This window comes from Pteropus alecto, unplaced genomic scaffold (genome assembly GCF_000325575.1).
Source record: "Pteropus alecto unplaced genomic scaffold, ASM32557v1 scaffold86, whole genome shotgun sequence".
NCBI classification, from domain to species: domain Eukaryota; kingdom Metazoa; phylum Chordata; class Mammalia; order Chiroptera; family Pteropodidae; genus Pteropus; species Pteropus alecto.
Genome location: NW_006442109.1, coordinates 4821459 through 4832241, shown reverse-complemented (window position 1 = coordinate 4832241; position 10783 = coordinate 4821459). Strand labels below are relative to the sequence as shown.

Below are 10783 nucleotides of genomic sequence, written 5' to 3'. Positions count from 1 at the left end.
CTGTAAGCGCCCGGGGCGGGGACGAGGACGTCCTGGGAGCCTCACCCCGCAGCGGCCGGGAGCCGGAGTCCTGCCCTCGCTCCTTACAGCTTTCCGCACTACGTCGGTATGTTGGTTCGGTGGAAACAATTCTACTTAGGAGTCCCCTAAGCCCTATTAAGTGGTGACTGGTGTGGACCTCTGAGTCTCAGAGACCAGAGGTTCAGCCTCTTGCCTTCTTAATAGTCAATTTCTTAATAATCCATTAATTAGGACTTTGGCTATGCACTGGCAGCTGACGCTCCTTATCTCCAGTTTTCTGAGTCACAAATTCAGCCTCCAAGAGGCTGCATTCTCTTTCGAGGCTATTGTTTTATTTCGCTCTCAAATCTTTTTGGATGACCGTGAAGTTAGGACAATGGTTCGCAGCTGCGGCGATTTTGCCTCCCAGGAACCAACTGGTAACGTCTGAAGCCTTTTCAACCTCATGTCCAGTCGAGAGGTGTTTGGCATTTCTCTAGATGATAGAGGATATAGGTAGAGACCAGTATATGGCTAAATGTTTTACAGAACTCGGGACAGCGCCCCACAACAAATAATTACCTGGTTTGAAATGTCGGTGCTGCTGAAATTGAGAAATCCTGGGTAAGGAGGAGAAAAATGACTTAGTATTCTGAGCTCCCATTTCCAAATTGGTTCACCTAAGTAGCACGTGTACCCATTTTACTGATTAGGAAACAGGTTCAGAGATGTTAAGTAATTTACCAAAGTAACATAGCTAGTAATTCCCCTTGTAGCATAAATTTCAACTTGCTGAATTTGCAAAGCATTTTATTCTTAAATAATACTGTTCAAACAGTATTATAACACCATATGGTGTGTCAGAAATTATATTTTTGCTTATGAGATTTAAATTTCAGTTAACTCTTTTACTGAGTCATGCGTTTTCACAGCTTAAAACATCAGTGCAGCTGATGGCATCCACATCTTTGTATTCATCCTAGTTTTTACTCATACATGCAAAAGAATATATGACATAAAAATAAACATCACTATTCTTAAGAAATATATACCCTTGTTTTCTTGTCAGACTTCTAGCCCTATGTTTGCAGTTAGTTTCTCCTGAGCAACAGAATCCTGTAAATTTTTAAATTTAATCAAGAGCAAAACAATTATAAAATTTATTACAGAACACAGGAGTTCTAAAAGGTACCTCAAAAAAATCTGCACTCCAGACATTGTCCTTCTTACCCACTTTGTGCCATAGGAACCCGATTTCTCCTTAATAGTCAAATTCAGTCACTCCAGCTAGTACAGTGGCCCCCTTCTTTGCCTGTTGGTTTACTTGCCTCATGACAATCTCAACTTCTTTATAGAATCATTGGTATATCCTCTAATGATTTTTACTTATTTTGATGGAATTTTTAAAATTGAGATATAATTGACATGTAACATTGGATTAGTTTTAGTACAACATAATAATTCAATGTATGTATTGCAGACTGATTACCGCATTGTTTAGTTAACATTCATCACCACATATAGTTACCAATTTGTTTTTCTATTGTGAGAATTTTAAGATCTACTCTTAGCAACTTTCAAATGTACAATACCGTATTATTAACTATAGTCACCATGTCGTATATTACATCCTCAGGACATATTTATCTTATTAACTAGAAGGTTGTACCTTTTGACCACCTTCATCCATTTTACTCGCCCATCATCCCTACTTCTTGCCATCTCCAATCAGTTTTCTGTATCTATGAGAGTTTTTTGGTTTAGTTTTTAAGATTCCATATATAAGTGAGATCGTATATGTATGTGTGTATTTATATCTCATATCTTCTTTATCCATTCATCTATTGATTGACACTTTGTCATTTCCATATCTCAATTATTATAAATAATGCTGCAATGAACATGAGGGTGCAGATATCTTTTCTAGATAGTTATTTCGTTTCCTTCAGATAAATACCCAGAAGTGGGATTGCTGGATGATATGGTAGTTCTATTTTTAATATTTTGAGGAACCTCTATATTATTTTCTGTAGTGGCTGCACCAATTTACATTCTCACCAGTAATACATTTTACATTCTCACCAGGGTTCCATTTTCTGCACATCCCTGACAGCATTTGTTACTTTTTTGTCTTTTTGGTAATAGCCATCCTCACAGATGTGATGTGGTATCTCCTTGTGGTTTTGGTTTACATTTACCTGATAAGTAGTGATATTGAGCATCTTTTCATATACCTGTTGTCCATCTGTATGTCTTCTTTAGAAAAATGTTTATTCCGATCCTCTGCCCATTTTTTAATCAGATTAGGGTTTTTTTTGTTTGTTTTTTTGGGTTTTTTTTTTTTTTTGGCTATTGAGTTATATGAGTTCTTTATATATTTTGGATATTGGGAGCTTTTTGATTATTGATTCAATCTTACTGATTCAGTCAGTCTGTTCAGATTTTCTATTCATGATTCTTCAGTCTGAGGTTGTACGTTTCTAGGACTGTATCCATTTCTCCTAGGCTGTCCAATTTGTTGGTACATAATTGTTCATAATAGTCACTTATGATTCTTTGTATTTCTGTGGTATCAGTTGTAATGTTTCCTTTCATTTCCGTTTTTATTTATTTGAATCCTTTTTTTTCCTTGATGAATCTTAGCTAAAGGATTATCAATTTTGTTTATCTTTTCTATTGTCTTTTTAGTCTCTCTTTCATTTACTTCCACTTCAATCTTTGTTTCCTTCCTTCAACTAACTTTAGATTTAGTTTGTTCTTCTATTCTAACTCCTTATGTTATTTGAGATCTCAATTCTTAATGTTCCCATTTATCACTATGGACATCCTTCTTAGAACTGCTTTTGCTGCATCCCATATTTTGGATATATTGTATTTTCATTTTCATTTGTCTCAAGATACTTGGTTTCTCTTTTGGTTTCTTCTTTTGACCCCATTGGTCGTTCAGTAGCATATTACTTAATCTTCATATATTTGTGAATTTTTCGGTTTTCTTTTCGTAATTGATTTTTAGTTTCATACCATTGTGGTCCAAAAAAATGCTTCATATAATTTTGATCTTCTTAAATTTACCTAGACTTGTTTTGTAGCCCAATATATGATCTATCCTAGAGCATGTTCCATGTGTGCTTGAGAAGAATGTGTATTTGGCTTTCGGAAAGAATGATTTGTAAATGTGCGCTAAGTCAGTTTGGTCAACTTTTTGTTTAAGTCCAGTGTTTATTGACTTTCTGTATGGATTATCTATCCATTGATCAAAGTGAGGTATAAAAGTCCCTTACTATTATTGTATTACGGTTTGTTTACTCTTTACATCTATTAATATTTGCTTTATTTATTTAGATGCTCCTATGTTGGGTACATAAATATTTACAAATATTATATCCTCTTGTTGGAATGTCCCATTTATAATTATTTAATGACCTTCTTCTCTCTTCTTACAGTTTTGTCTGTATGTGTCCTGTATCCAGAATGAGTATCTTGTAGGCAGCATGTAGATGGGTTATGTTTTATTATCCATTGAGCCACCCTGTGTCTTCTGATTGGAGAATGTAGTCCATTTACAGTTAAAGTAATTATTGGTAGATATGTACTTACATAAAACATTCCATATTTATAACTTTTAAGTTGCTAATTAAGTTTTAAAGCATTCTAAAACTCTACATTTTTACTCTTCTCCACCAACATTTTATGTTTTTTAGGTCACAATTTATATCTTGTGCATCCATTAACAAATTTTTATAGTTATAATTATTTTTAGTAATTTTGTCTTTTATGTATTTTTTATTTTTTACTTTTTTTGGATGAGGCAACCCTTGGTTGACCTCACATATTGCAAGGACCTTGTCAGCTTACAATCCCTTAGTAATTTTGTCTTTTAACCCACATAACTAGATCTATAAGTGATTAACCACACTATTACATTAGATTATTCTGAATTTAACTCTATATTTATCTTTATCTATGAGATTTGTACTTTCATATGTTTTCCTGTAACTAATTAGCAGCTTAAAGAAGTCTCTCTAACATTTCTCATAAGGCCTGTCTAGTGGTGCTGAATGCTTTCATCTTTTGCTTGTCTGGAAAACTCTCTCTCCTTCAATTCAGGACAACTTTGCTGGGTAGAGTACTCTTGGTTGGCAAGGTTCTCCTTCCCCGCCCTCCCCTCCCCCGCCCCCCTTTTAGCACCTTGACTATAATATGCCACTCCCTCTGGCCTGCAAAGTTTTTGCTGAAAAATCTGCTGTTAGTCTTATGGAGCAGTTCGTTTGTATATAACAAGTTGTTTTTCCTCTTGCTACTTTTAAGATTCTCTCCTTGTCTTTAGCTTCCGATAATTTAATTATGGTGTGTCTTGATGTAAGTCTCTTTGGGTTCATCTTATTTGGAACTTTCTGGGATTCCTAGATTTGAATGTCTGTTTCTTTCCTAGATTAGGGAAATTTTCAGCCATTATTTCTTTAAATAAATTTTATGCCCTCTTTCTCTCGTTCTTATTCTTATAGGATTCCTACTATATGAACGTCAGTGTGCTTGATGTTGTCCTATAAGTCCCATAAGCTAGCTTCACTCTTTTTGATTCTTTTTTCTTTTTGCTCCTCTGATTGGATGAATTCCACTGCCCTCTCTTCTGCTTTATCTGGTATAATGTTGAGCCCTCTTTCTAAATTTTTAAGTTGTTATTGAATTCTTTAGCTGTGATTTATTTTTGGTACTTATATTTTCTTTCTCTTTGTTGAAATTCTCACTTTGCTCATGAATTGTTCTCCTGACCTCAGTGAGCATTTTTATGACCATCCTTTTAAACCATTTATCAGGTAAATACTTATTTGTTTTATTAAGTTCTTTTTCTGAGGTTTTATCTTGTCCTTTCATTTGGACATATTCCTTTGCTTCTTCATTTTCATTGATTCTCTGTATTGGTATCTATTATTAGATAAAATAGCCACCTCTCTCAGTCTTGAAGGAATAGTCTCGGGTAGAAGATGAAACTTACAGTTCAACTCTCCCCTAGTTTTTAGTTGTCTCTCAAACCTTTGTGATTGTCCTAGCAGCCGTCTTTGTTCTTAGTTGCTCCCAGTAGTTGAGGGTATACCAAGACCTGTCAGTGTCCTGAAGAGGAAGATTTCAGTCAGCACCTAGATACAGGTTGATTGGAAGTCAAAGCCTCAGGTAGCATCTTTTAAAGTATGCAAATATACCTCTTTCAGAGGAAGACTTTGAGGTGGGCATTTCTGTCTGCTCCCTCTGTACTAAGCCCTGGGTGCGGGTAGCCAGTTAAGAACCATTTCTTCTTTTGCTGTTGTCCACAGGCTTCTTTCTTGGAGACACCGGTGATTTGCAGCTGGATAGAGCGCAAAGATGATGCCTCCCAGCCTACCCAGTCTTTAGAGCAGTCTCTGGAGAGGATCGAAGTAGGTTTCTAGATGTATTAAATTAGCCTGCCCCTCGGGCCGCAGTTATTCAGATAAACTAATAGCCCCTTTCACAGAAAGACTGGATGTTTCAGTCTACTGTCTCTGTGCTGTGCCCTGGAGGGATAGATGTTTAAGAATTATTTCTCAAGATATATACACCACTGTGTTCATTGTAGCGCTATTTACAATAGCCAATATATGGAAGCAACCTAAGTGCCTATCAGTAGACAACTGAATAAAGAAGTTCTGGTACATATATACAATGGAATATTACTCAGCCATAAAAAAATGAAATCCTACCATTTGCAGCAACATTGATGGACCTAGAGGGTTTTATGCTAAGTGAAACAAGTCAGATAGAGAAAGACAAATACTATATGATTTCACTTATATGTGGAATGTAAGGAAGAAAATAAATGAACAAACAAAATGAAAACAGACTCATAGATACAGAGAACAAAATGGTGATTGCCAGTTTGGCAGCTGGGTGAAAAAGGTGAAGGGATTAAGAAGTTCAAATTGGTAGTTTCAAAATAATGACAGGGATGTAAAGTAGAGCATAGGGAGTATAGTCAATAATATTGGAATAACTACGTATGGTGTCAGATGGGTACTAGATTTATCAGGGGATCACTTTGTAAATTACATAAATGTCTAACCACTATGCTGTACACCTGAAACTAATATAAAATAATGTTGAATATCAACTCTAACTGAAAAATTAAAATTTAAATTTAAGAAATGAGAATTATTTCTCTATTATTTGTTACAGACCTGTGGGACCTGCAAAATAACCCCTGTTGAGCAGAGCCAGGCAGTCAAAGTGCATTCTCTGGGTGGCAGATGCAAAAATCATTATGCCAGACATCTAAACAGTCTCCTCAAGCTGAAGCATTTAAGGTAAGCAAATAGCCTCTCACAGACAGACTGGATGCCTTTCATTCTGCTACCTATGCACTGGGCCTTGCGAGGGTTAGCCGTAGTGAATTCCCGTGAGCCCTTTAAGAACTGTCTTTTATTTCACTATAGCCTTGTGGATCTCATAGATGCAAGCTCTGTTGGCTTTCAAAGCTAAATGTTTTGGGGGCCTGTCTCTCAGATGGAAGTCTTAAAGGTTGTGATGCCAGCCATGAGGTCCATACCCTTTGCTCCTCAGGGAGAAGCTGGGAACTGTGAGTTCTCTCCCAGTCATGTGTCAGTGGACTTTATGATGAGATTGTGTCTTAGCCTCTCCTACTCATTTCGATGTGGGTTTTTCTCATTCGCCACTGTGTAGGAATCTCTCAGGTAGCTTCTGGATTTCAGTCAGAGGGAATTGTTCCTTATGTAGCTATAGATTTGGTGTGTCTGTTGCAGGAGGTGAGTTCAAGAGCCTCCTACATTGCCATTTTTAACCAGGAAAACATTTTATGGATTCTTATAATAAATGCTATGTCACCAACATTTTTGATGGCACAGATAATGGTATTATGTGGTAATACGTGGATGTCAGTGATTGAGTTGAGAAATGAATCAGGAATGTTGGACTCAATGAGAAGTTTTAAGAATACCTTAACCAATTTATTTCACTCATACTTTCCACTTAGTATATAACAATTAGGTATAACAATCCATGTCTACTAAAGTATAAAGGGCTCTTTTACTAGGTACTAAATAAAAGTTCTAAGTGATAAGGGAGCATGTGTTATCATTTTTAGTTGGTCGCATCATTTCTTTCTTAGAAACTGAGAAACTAATGGTGCGTCTTACAATATGTCTTAAGATTTGCAGTAATTCTCTAAACATGTTCATAAATTATTTGATCCTCATATGAATATTGTGAAATAAGGTGGGTATTATCATTTCCATAAGGCAAATTTTAATTTTTCAGGTAATTTTAATTTTCTTATAGGTAAGGCTATAGTTTGTTTTACAGACTTTTGAAATTAAGATAATAAAACAGTTCAATAATTTGTTTTCTCTAACATTAGGGCCACAAATTTAAAGCATTTCTACTGTTGAGTAGATCATGTTATATAATGACACCTTTTTTGAAAATGTGGTATTGTAAATGAAAGATGTGAGTTAAGCATAGAGAGATTTATGTGTGAAGTTAGGAAATACTCAGATATGACAGGAATTCCTGGAAAGCAAAAGATCACACTTTGGAGAAATGTAGTGGAGGGAAAATATCTCTAATCTAGACAAAGTCCTTTTGTGGTATTTATTATCGTATTATGGACGTAGGTCTTATTGTTTAGTCCTTCAAAGGTGGCTCATTTTCTCCTAGACACTGTGCCTTCAAATTATATATCTGCCAATAGTTACTGCTTTATAGTCAGTTTCTTACTTCCAAGTGAAAGAAACCAACTCTGGAATGATCGTTAGTTTACAGAATCAACGCGAAGGCTGCAGAGCCAGGCTCACAAAATGATGGAGACCAAGAGAGTCTAGGCAGTCAAGAACACAGCCAGGGTCATGCTATGGGAATATTTTCATTAGATTGCCACCCGAGAATACTTATCATCACAGCTCTGTACTCAGATGACAAGCATCCTATATGGTTGCCCAGAATCTGAGACAACCAGTATTTTGGCCTTTCAATTTCCTCCTGTTAAGAGTTATACATTGTTAAATTCTCAAAATAGGAATTCAGATTCTGCACAGCCAGAAGAACTACAGGTATACTTGGTGATTATATATTATGCCATGTATATTTTATTTAAATATGAATACAACACTTTAAAATACATTTAATAAAGTCATTTTATTTATAAGGAACTTTATTATTGCTTTGCTTTTGAGGAAAGCCGTTAAGTACTGGAAAACCTATACAACATCCCCAGAACTACAACATTCATCCTGCTATGGGCATGGCCATTTTGTTAACTCCTTTCTTGCCAGAAGTTAAAATATATAGGCGTATTTTCCCTTCAGGAAACTAATCTAGTGTTATTGTGAAATATAATATGATTCACCACATCTGCTGGAATTCACCTATAAAACCAGGTATCCCTATAGATGGTAGAGAGTCATTTTTCGACATTCCGTAATTGCACCAAGCTCCAGTGACCACTTGACTTCTATCTCTGAATTCATAGTCCCTAAGCAGCTAACATATATTTTACCTATTTGTTTATTACTTACTGCCAAGGTAATGAATGATTATTTAAAAATTTGTAACATTACAGAAATATAGAACAAAGAGTGATCAATCCCCATAATCCTGCCCTTAGGGATAACTCCTGTTAATAGCTTGGTTGATCTTACTTCAGACTGCCTAGGTTCCATTTCCAGCTTTTCCATTTAGATGGCAGCCTTGGACAAGTTCTTTGTCCTCACAGTGCCTCAGTTTTCTCATCTCAGTGTAATAGTAAGGGCTTTCAGGACTTCGCGAGGTTTTAATAGGAATATATATAGCATTCAGCATAGTTTGTAGCATACAGTAAGTGCTTAATAAATGCTAGCTTTCGTATATGTAGTAGTCAGGATAGGCCAGATTATGTTGCAGTAACAAACAACAAAATCTCAGTGACTTAACACAACAAAACTTTATTTCTTGCTAATGCTGTACGTTTGACGCAGATTGGCAGGGCAGTTTCTCCATGCAGTCACTCAGGGACCCAGGGTACTGGAGATCCCACCTCGTTGTGGTCATAACTGCAGTATGTGACCCCTTAATCATCACAGCAGTGAAAAGAGACTGTAAAATTACACGTGGAGTGTTTTACTGCCTCGGCCCATAATTGATATACTCCACTTTCAATTACAGTGTATTGGCCATAGCAAGTAACCATATCCCTCCCCAACTGGCAATAAACTGGGAAATGTGGAGTGTGGAGTGCAGAAGATTTGGTGGGTGTGTCTACCTCTGTCACAACTACCACTTTTTCCACCCGGAGTGGTATATTTTCCAAACTGTGTTGCAATTTTTCTATTTTTTTAAATGTAATATATCATGGACGTCTCTCCTTATCAAGAGATTTATTAATTCACTGACTATTTATTAAGCCCTTCCATGTGTTTGAGTTAAATTCTGAGAGATATGAGGAAGTGAGCCTTGTGAATATCTCTAGAGGAAGAGCATTCCAAGAAAATAAAGCTATTAGTATGGGTTGGTGATGTGTATATGAAGATGCATTTTCCTGTTTTTGTATATGTTTAAAATTTTTCATGAAAAAAATTAAAAACAAAAGGTAGACCTGGTTGTAAAACTTGCAACCAGCTTTTATATCCGCATTTTGGAAAAGAAAAATTATGATAGAATATTTAATAGATATTCTCAATTTCCTAAAAGAAACAAAAAAGATTTTACCATTTTACCTCCTCAGAAACAATGTTTTAACATCCTCACTAACTCTGGCTACTATACAATCTAGCACTAGATTATAGGTTGCTGTTTATCTTTGATTTCATTCATTTATTTATTCATCTATCTATCTATCTATCTATCTATCTATCTATCTATCTATCTATCTATCTATTTATCTATTTATCTATTTATCTATTTTAGGCGAGGCAACCCTTGGTTGGCCTCATAGATTGCAAGGACCTTGTCAGCTTACAACTTCTTATTTTTTATTTTTTACGCCTACAGCACCTGGTCTTCCTAGGTGAGGTTGCTGTTTATCACTGCGTAATTGTGTTGTGTATGTTAGTCTTGTCTTTCCAATTATTTGTTAAACTCTTAATCATGTCTAAAATTTTTATACCCTTTTCTATCATTCTGTTTAAAGTGATTAGACATTTAATATATTCTCTATAAAAATTATAGATCGAGAAGTGAAACTTGGTGATGACTTTGTTGACTGTAACTTCAGTTCCTACAGCATTCTACTGTGTTGAGAATATAAAAGAAAATGTAAGCTTCACAAAATATTATACCTACAAGCAATTAAAAATTTTCAGCATTAACAAGCTGGTTCAAAAATACTTTAGGTATTTTTTTCCCCAAGTAATTGGCGAAATACGAGGTATAATTTAAATAGAGTCCTTTCTTAGTCACATACTTATCATGATTCTTCCACTAAAAAATTTGTTCTTTAAGTGGTTTACTTTCTGTTACCATAGAACTAGGCTCCGTTGCATAAACATTTTGAATAAATTCTGTCAGTTTTTCCTTAAGTTGACCAAGAGCCTCAACAATAAGATGATTGTGACTGAAGCAAAAAAAATGAAATCAGCATTGTTCACCAAAGAATTTACTGGACTCTCTAAAACTTATTTGGCTAGATTGTGAAGTCACACCCAGACACCAAGGAGGAATGTCTCTAAAAGACTTAGAACCACCCTGCATTTAGGGGAAGTGGTGACAGTCTGTTCAGTGAGGAAGACTCTTGTCACAGATAAATTGGTCATTGTTAGTCACACAACTAGAATAAAATATT

The 10783-nt window shown here is 35.6% G+C and overlaps 1 long non-coding RNA gene across 3 annotated transcripts in view; it reads left to right on the top strand.

Moving 5' to 3' along the window:
* Positions 1-14: 14 nt before the first annotated feature.
* The window catches only part of LOC107196298, a 165098-nt gene continuing 154329 nt past the window's right edge, over positions 15-10783 (top strand). For all 3 annotated transcript variants that reach the window (XR_003042690.1, XR_003042691.1, XR_001517684.2), the window contains exons 1-3: positions 15-106; positions 5313-5414; positions 6190-6317. This is a non-coding gene — a long non-coding RNA (uncharacterized LOC107196298). The remainder of the gene's footprint in view (positions 107-5312; positions 5415-6189; positions 6318-10783) is intronic.